General features: G+C 37.7%; 1 long non-coding RNA gene across 1 annotated transcript; it reads left to right on the forward strand.

The window, feature by feature from the left end:
* On the forward strand, window positions 682-1,241 carry LOC109231876. Its single transcript, XR_002068859.1, has 2 exons — window positions 682-988; window positions 1,110-1,241. It is a non-coding gene; the product is annotated as an uncharacterized LOC109231876 (long non-coding RNA).

Here is a 9,854-nt window from a genome sequence, read left to right on the forward strand (position 1 = left end):
ACCTTTATGTGTTCGCGAATTTCCACTTTGCCACGTGTTAGGCCAACCAGGTAAAGTGTGATTACTGTGGCTACTCAGTTGCTTCACTAGGTAGTCTCATGTATTGTTCTAACCTTTCTACAAAGATAATAGAATTTGCTATTGTGCATTCACATTGCAACAGACAAGTATCTTCAAAGGGAATTTCAGAAGAAATTCTTGAGGAAAATGTTTGTTTATAGCTAGTGTAGTTAATTGTAGGAATTATTGTTGCTTTGCAAGTTTATACTAATCCAGATCATAATTATTAGCAGTTTATTAGGATGTTATTCATATTATAAGAAGCACAGCACTGAAGCTAGAAACAAGACCTTTGGAAAGGTTCAAAGGAGCTGAATTTTCATATCTTCCAATCTAGCCTAAATTCATGTCTTTGCTGTGCCATTCTTGGAAGTAAGAGCCTAAATTTTCATAACTCAAAAGCTGCAGTGTAAACGCAAAAACCTTTTGCCAACAACTTCAGTTTGTTTGTTTCAGATTTTACCTTTTTGTAGGTTGAGATTATAGTATGTGCAGTTTACTTGTAAGTGATGTGCAATAATATTTTTTTTGACAGTCTGAACTTCAGAATCGTCAAAGTTCCAGAGAAACAGCAGATGATGCATTTAGGGCTGTATTTGGAAAGGAGCAGCCTGGTCTGGTTAGATGCTATGGTAGATCGGTGACGACAAGCTCTCTGAAAAAAGATGAAGAAATCACCAAGCTTAAACAAAAGCATGCCAATGAAATAACTTCTCTGAAGGAAGAAATGAAGGAAACGATGAGAGAAGAAATGCGATGTTTTTTTAGTCAAATGGTGAAAAACAACCCTGGACTGGATTTTCATGATATACAAGGGTGTGTTGGATCTAATATTCCTTCACCAATTGATGCAAGTAGTGCACGAGCTATGAGAGGCCAAAATCTACCACATTCTTCTGGCTCAACTCACGCCCCAAGTCTTGAAAAGGTATTTATATTTCCCAATTTCAAAAACTACCTCAATCTTAACTTACAAAATCATGATTTCTAACCAGTATATACTATATATATGTTTCTTCCTAATTTTTAATTTTATTTTGAATGTGTAGGAAAATACGGGTGATGCAATTGGATATGGTGGTCACAAATCAATTTGATTCATTAAAGTGAATAGTGAAGACCTTTTGAACAATTGGGATGTTTATTTTTATTGATTCTATAAATATGAATACATTTGGTTTTGTAGAGGTCTTTGCTAGTGAACTTTTGAACCAACAGTTTATTACTATAGACACTACACAAAGTATGTTTCTTTGTTGAAATTTATTTTAAGTATATGCATTTGAATTATTTTTATTCTATTACTTATTATCCAATTTAATGCTTGAGATATATATGTGTGTGAGAACAGAATTTGATGCAAACAAATATAGTTTTTTAACCACAAAATTGTGGCTAATATAAGTATTTGAAAAATAATTTTGTAGTGTAGACAAAATCGCCACGCTTAAAAAGGGTGGCCATAGGGATTGTCATGTTGCTCTAGAAGCCACACTTTGTAAGCGTAGCCTTTAACGTGACAAAGATCACGCTTCATAAGAGTAGCCTTATGTCATAAAAGCATGGCTATATGAGAAAATATAAGTGTGGCCTTTGTACCGTATCGGCCACACTTTTAAAGCGTGGATTCTAAGGCAACACCTACAAAGCGTGGCCAATAGTCAAAGGTTACGGTACTTTAGGCCACCCCCCAAAAAGCGTTGCCTAAAGTCGTAAAGTGTTGCCTTTGCCCAAACGCTACACTTCTTGGCATCTTAGGCCACACTTCTCAGGGGTGGTTGTAGGCCTAAAATGTTGTAGTGCAACTTTCGGCATTTCAACCCTAAATTAGCTACGGACCTCCAAAATACATTCTGAACATGCTCCCAACCCCGAAATCACCTAACGAAGCTAACGAAGCCATCGAATTTCCGTTCCGAGGCCGTCTTCATAATGTTCCGACTATGGTCAGTTTTCCAACACTTAAGCTCTCATTTAGGGACTAACTGTCCCAAAACTCTCCGAAACTCAAAACCGAACCTCCCGACAAATCAAAATAGCAGAAATAAACTTGGGGAAAGCAGTTAATAGGGGATCGGGGCGTAAATTCCAAAAATGACCGGCCGGGTCGTTACAGCTTCGTACCAACTGTTTGAACCCTTAGGGGATATTTACTGCTATTTTCCTCACTGTTATGACTCTACACTTGTACTCGGTCATGTTATATTTAACTGTTTTCACAACTCAGCCATGTTTACTCTGTTTTAACACTTTAAATAATAAAAAGATATTTTGAGCTGAGTATCATGTTTTACTGTTGCCCGAGGGGCTTATGAGATTCTAACTGAGTAAGGCCGAGGGCCTGTATTGTGAGGTTACTTTTGGGTCATGCTGCACGCCGCAGCAGTGATATACTGATTATGATAATATGGCCGAGGGCCTGAGATTGCACGCCACGAGGTGGCTTGTGATTGATATGAGGCTGAGAGCCCGTTTATGATGCCACGAGATGGCTTGATATTGCGCTTGGATCGTAAGGGGCCCCTCCCGGAGTCTGTACACCCCCAGTGAGCGCGGGTACCCATTGTGATATGAGATATAGCCCGAGTGGCTGGTATTGTTCTACGATATTGCCCGTGAGGCTGATCTGTTGTTGTTATTGAGCCCGAGGGGCGGTTCTTGTGTGTTTACCTTTCTAGCTGCTTTTCTTTTATTTGTTTAACTGTTTAAAAGGTGTTTTCTGAGACTTCACTGTTTAATTGTGTTTACTGATTTTGATCTGCCTCTTATAGCTTATTGTTGTCTTTAACGTGATTCTATATCGCTCAGTCTTCATTTATTGTTATTACTTACTAAGTTGGAGTACTCACTTTACTCCCTGCACCCCACTGTGCAGATTCGGGCATTACAGGTCCTGCTAGCGAGGGTTGAGAGCTGTCCAGCAGATTCCGGAGATTCACTAGGTAGCTGCCCGGCGATTTGCAGCCCAGTGCATTCTCCCTCTATCTTATTTCCTTTCTGATTCAGTTATGTAGTAGTGGAGTAGACTTTCAGACTTGTAGTATTATTTTAGATGCTCATGACTGGTGACACCCCGATGTCGGGCTGTGTTAGTTTTAATTCCGCTATTTATACTGTTCACTTTTTATTTTTGGGACTTTAATTCTGTTAAAGACTTAGTATTTATTAGTTTAATTGATTAAAGTGAATTGAAAGTGTGTCCGCTGGCCTTGTCTTCACGAGAGGCGTCATCACGACCGGGTCCGGGTTTAGGGTCGTGACATCTGGAGATGTAGCTGTCTGAGCCGGAGCTGCTGTTGGGGGCGACAATGGATCCTGAGGTACTGGATCATCATGTTCCACCCCTTCTCATGTTCAACCCGGGGTACTTGAACCCCCCTTGTGGATTTACCCTTCCTTTTCTGAGTTGGAGCCTTTTTAGTTCTGCCTTGAGCCACAATAGTAGCAATAGTTTCTTGAGCAGCATCCTGAGCGTCGGTGTCAGAGTTGCGAGTACGAGCCATTTCTGCGAGTTTTAGAGAAAAGAATACATTAGAAAATTTCTTAGAGGTGGGCTCTACTGCACGATCTAAAGTATGAAAAAAATAAGACTTTTCCTAAATGCTTGTAGCCTCCTGTTTATAAGTATGGCGCGCTTCATACCCATAAACAAAACTCTACTAACACGGCTTCATAGACCCCTAGGACTCCATAAACCTGAGGCTCTGATACCAGGTTTGTCATGACCCATTTTCTGAACAAGCCGGGACTGGCACCCAATCACTAAACATGACCGAGCGAACCATCTGTGCTTATCAAATCTATTATAACTTCAAACTTTACATGCCACAAGGCACTACTGTAACCAAATACTTTTAAATAATTTAAATATCTAAAATAAGCCAACTTCAAAACTTTATTTGTAGTAACCAATGAAATACTGCTAAGTTATTATCAAAAACATCTGAATCTTAACCCACCGACTGTGTCTATGAAGCCTCTACTGATAAACTGACGCACTGCTCAGGACATGAGATTTCCTGGCCAGTTCTCTAAGTAACCGAAGAAATAGTTAAGTAAATATGACTCTAAGGAATACTCCACAAATAAAAGCGGAGCTCACATAGCACAGGAAGAGAAGGAAGTCCTAACCCGTAGCCTGCTCGCTTGCAAAACCGGTTCCTACATTGTACCGCAGACCAATGTAGGTTCCCAAAAGAGAACGTCAGTACCATCCATTGTACTCAGTGAGTCTCAACGACAGGGGACGAAACTTTAATAATATATACATTACGAGCAAAGATTCTAAATGCATGTAAAACATAAAGCTTATAAGAACAATTCTAAAATAATTGCATAATAGCAGTTTATGAATATTCTAAAAGAAATTCTTTTCTTTTTCTTTCTTATAATAAAATAAAATACTTCACTTTATACTTTGGAAGTTCCAACTATCCTGACTTATTTCTGTCTTAGTCACCATGTGATCGGCAAGGGTTCCATCCCAATCTGATCGAATAGGCCAAATCCACGAGGTGCCACTCGCTTCATGGTTCTCAGCGTTCATGTATCATACCTTAGCCTGACTAAGTAAATTCTCAGCAACGAGACCTTCGGCTCGTGTGCTCCCTACTTTGGCACAAGTAGTTTCAGGAAGTCAACGCCTTGGTCAGGACCCTCGGCCTGGATGATGACCCCTTCTCAGAATAAAGGATACTCCCAAAAATCTTTTCTTTCTAAAACTTCTTATTGTGACTTTTCAAGTCTAAATCTTTTAAACATGCTCATACTGGAATCCTTAAATGTAAGGTATGGCATAAGAATGAAATAAACATTCAAAAGTATTTCTAAAGATTCTTGCTTCTTCATAGAATTTTCTTTTTCAACATGAAAATGGCCTATAAGAATTACACAAAAAATCTTAAAATTTAAGCACATATGTCAGAATAAATCATCTAAACTTTAACTAAAATAATTCTAAGCTAATAGGTACTGACTCACTTCAATTAAGTACATATTCGCTCTTTTAGTCAATTCATCAAACACCTTGTATGCATAGTTTTGTGAGTTAAACCACTTTGGTAAAGGGTTTTATCAACTCACTTCAAAACTTCTCGAGCCAATATGTAGGCCCCAGTCCAATTGACACCAGTCAAACAATCGATTCTACAACAACCAGTGCATTTCAATTAATTTTAAAGTTCGCACCTAAACACGGAACTTTACTGTTGATATAGAGAAAGAAGGGAATTATCTATTCAATTCTTACCTATTACTACTTAGGGTAATTGACAATTAGAAATTTTATATACCTGAATTCAAGAATAAGTGAGTTGTGAAGAACCCTATATTTTCTTTCGTGCAAATTTCCGGCTCCCTTTGTTCGTGATTCTGTGCGTTTGTGTTCTGCTTTCTCTAAGGCATTAAGCCTTTATCTGATCCCTTCCAACCTTTAAGTCACGTGACTTTCTTTCTGATTAGTTGCTTTCTCTTTTTATTTTGTTTGCCTTAACTAATAATTAATAATACACACTTTTAAATATTACTGATATTAAAATTATTAATACTCCCCTAGTTGTATATTCAATTCTTTAAATATTCCTTTGTTATATTTAGCGAGTTTTGAAACTTCTATAGATTTGAGGAGTGTTACATAATGCTTCAATCAAAAAAGAAATCGGAGCTCATTTGTTCAATATGATATCATTTATGCTTGAAGAAACGACATCGAAATCTTAAGAAAAACGAGCGCAACACAACCCAAACTTATTCGAAACTCACCCGAGGCCCTCGCGACCTCAACCAATAATTCCAACAAGTCACATATCACTACCCGAACTTAGTCGAACCTCCGAAACACTCAAAACAACACCAAAATACCAAATCAACCTCGAATTCAAGCCTAAGAGCTTCTAAACTTCCAACTTTCGCCAATTCAAGCCTAATTCTACCACAGACCTCCAAATTACATTTCGTACACACTCCTAAGTCTAAAATCACCCAACGAAGCTAATCGAATTATAAAAATCCAAATCCGAATTCGTTTACTCATAAGTCAACTTCAGGTTGACTTTTCTAACTTAGATTTCTAACTAAGAGACTAAGTGTTCATTTCACTCCAAAACTACTCCGAACCCAAACCTACCAACTCGATACAACTCAACACAGTTGAACAACACATAAATAAGCATAGATGGGGAAAATGGGGCTATATCTCTCAGAACGAACGACCGGGTCGTTACACAAATACTACGATTGTTGCAATATTTTTCGGTCTTGATTATTTTTCTGACGCAAATTTATTGTCTAAAAGTGCCCCTTCTAATCTATGGTTGCTTAGATGTTGAATTCGCTTCTAACTTTTAAGTGAAATATATATATATATATATATATATATATATATATATATATATATATATATATATATATATATATATACCCCCTTGAACTGAGGCCGAAGTTTCAACTATATACTTTATTTTTGAAGGTCCTATTATTCCCTTGAACTACTTAATAGTGGAATTATTAACTCCCCAAATGTTGAGGAGGCATAGAGAGTGAGAAGCAAAAAAGTAAAAAAAATAATATTTTTGTTATTTTCTTTTACAATTAAAAAAAATCACTCTCTTTGTTTTTCTTTTCTTCTTTTCCGGCAAAGACCATGAACATAGATAACCTTCTCTGGCGAAATATTTTTCCTTTCTTTTATTTTTTTCTCTAATCTTATTCCTCTTACTCTCACCGCCACCTCAACACCGTAACCATCACCTTCACCTTGCCCTCACCTTCTTTCTATTATTCACCCATTTAATCTTCACCTCAACACCATCATCATTACCCAAACCCAGATCTTATCTCTCCAACTTCTTATCGGAACATAAAAGTCACCGAAAAAATAAAATCAAAATCGAAACTCACTATGGGCAACAATAACCCCCCTCCACCCTCCCCATTAGTAAAAATGGAGTTTCTAAAATTTCAATATGAAACAAGTAACAGACCAACATACACAGACTCTAATCAAACAAGGACTTGATCAAATAATGGATATTTATGAACGGTTTAAAATTTTGAAAGCGAAAAAAGAATGAAATAAAAAATAAAAATAAAAAAGTGTAATAGGATAAGAAAGAAAAAAAGGAAAAAAAAAGAGAAAAAAGATTTTAAAAAAAAAGTTTAAAAAAATAACGAAACAGACATGTGGCAGTGCGTGTATTTCACTGCCTTCCAAGAATTTGATTATCTAGTTTCAGTGTAATTTATTTCGTTTTATAAAAGTTTAGGAAGGATATGACCCACGCAAAGATAAGGTGTAGTTGCAACTTTGTCTTTAATTCAAAGAAATACTTATGTATTTCCCACATTAAGTGTTTTGTAATTTGACTTAAGTTTAACGGTTAAAACACGATTTTTATAAGACAAAGATATGTTCTAGAAATAAGATTGTCGAAAAGAATTTTAAAAATTGATTAAAAGTAGAGGTAGCAATTTGAGTCCAAATCAATTTAAACTGTCCAATCCGTCTAAGGTTGGGCCGGTCATTGACCTGCCCATTTTGTTGAACTCAGCCCATCTCGACCTAACACATCTTAACCCATCTAAAGTTGGGCTGATTTTTAATCCAAATTGATACATGAGTAACTTTGCTAAAATATATTTAAGATATATATTTTTTATTTGATATGTTATATATGACCATAACTGTCACGATCCGGATTTCCCACCATCGGGAGTCGTGATGGCGCCTACTAATAGGAGCTAGGCAAGCCAACTTAATTAGAAATTTTATTAAACACCTGTTCCTTTTTAACAATTAACGGCATTAAATAAAGGCGACGGAATTAAAATCATAAGCGGAGGACTTAAATGTAGATAGATGATCGATAATACAGAAGTTCCAACACATATATCTCTACCCCGGGACTGGAGTCACATACTCACGAACATCTAAGGAGTACTACATACAAAGTCTGAAAGGAACATAATCTGTTTATCTCGGGTACAATGAGATGACAGCCAAATGTAAAGATAGAAGGGAGACGTCGGGCCTGCGGACGCCTGCAAGCTACCTCGGGTCTCTCTCGACTGAAGGTTCGCCCCCGTGCTAATGCTGCTGCTGCTGCTCAATACCTGGACCTGTGCAAAAATGCACAGAGTGTAGCATCAGCACAACCGACCCCATGTGCTGGTAAGTGCCTGGCCTAACCCCGGCGAAGTAGTGACGAGGCTAGACAGGACTACCGACCAACCTGTGCAGTTCAATGTGTATATATATATATATATATATATATATGCAATACAAGGAAAGAATACAGAAGTTAAACTGTTAAGAGGGAGGGGAGCATACTATGGGGGAGTACAGTTCGGATATAAAATATACAATTTAAGTAAGAAACAGGGCAATAACAATAGTTAATGAGAGCAGGAAAATCAACAATTGCACGACATCAACCTTCGTGCTTTTACTCTCATTCTCACCAAAAGCAATCAAATAAAGTGCACGGCATCAGCCTTCGTGCTTTCCCTCGCATAACTCTCGTATCATGGCACGGAATGATCCTTCGTGCAATTATAATCAAATCAGAGCACGGAATGTCCCTTCGTGCATAAATAATCAAAACATGGCACGGAATGACCCTTCGTTCAAATATAAGCAAAACATGGCACGGAATGACCCTTCGTGCAAATATAAGCAAAACATGGCACGGAATGACCCTTCGTGCAAATATAATCAAAACATGGCACGGAATGACCCTTCGTGCAAATATAATCAAAACATGGCACGGAATGACCCTTCGTGCATTATCACTCTTCCTCACCCAAACAGTAATCACAACCAAATGGGGCGAGGGGATAAACAAATAATAAGAGATGTCCCGGCAAGGGAATTACACCATTAACAGCTAAATCCCGGCAAGGGAGATAATCAATATACTCAAACCATCCCGGCAAGGGATTAATCATATCACTTCCTATTTCTTTCATTTCTTACTCAATAGTCTTTTTATCGTTCGAGCCAATGCTCCAAAGAATTTACAATTCATAATTAGTCCCCATACTCTTCACATTGCATAGAATTCATCAATTAACATGGAAGGGTCATAACAACATCAGGATAAGTACCTACAAGGACCCACGGTCATGCTAGACACCGGTGTATAGATACTCGTCACCATGCCTATACACCGTACTCGATCACTTAGCAATTAGCAAGTAATAACACTCTAATCCTATTCCTTCAAGCCAAAGTTAGATCAAACACTTACCTCGAATGCTCCAAACTCAACTCAATCCTCTAGTATAGCTTTACCCTTCGAATTCAATGCTCGAATCTAGTCACAAATTACTTAGTGCATCAACAAATGCTAATCTAATAAATTTGAATGCATGAAAAGTGAATTTCCCAAAGTTTTACTCAAAAAATCCCAAAATGCCCCCGGGCCCACGTGGTCAAAACCCGAGGTTCGAACCAAAACTCGATTACCCATTCCCCCATGAACTCAGATATGTGAGTTATTTTGGAATCGGACCTCAAATTGAGGTCCAAAACCCCCAAATTTAGGAACCCTAGTTCTACCCTAAATTCCCAAATTTCCCCATTAAAATCTTTGTTTTGAAGTTAAAATTATGTTTAAGGGTGTTAAGGAGTATAGAAAATCAGTTAGAAATCACTTACCAATCGTTTTGAAGAAGTAGAATCGTTTGGAAAATCGCCTCTTATGTTTTGGGTTTTGAAAAAGTGAAAAATGACTGAAAATCCCGACTTTATATACTGTACTGGAGACCCGGCGCGGACCGCACGAAAATGCCCCGCA

The sequence above is a fragment of the Nicotiana attenuata genome, chromosome 8 (genome assembly GCF_001879085.1).
Source record: "Nicotiana attenuata strain UT chromosome 8, NIATTr2, whole genome shotgun sequence".
Taxonomy (NCBI): Eukaryota; Viridiplantae; Streptophyta; class Magnoliopsida; order Solanales; family Solanaceae; genus Nicotiana; species Nicotiana attenuata.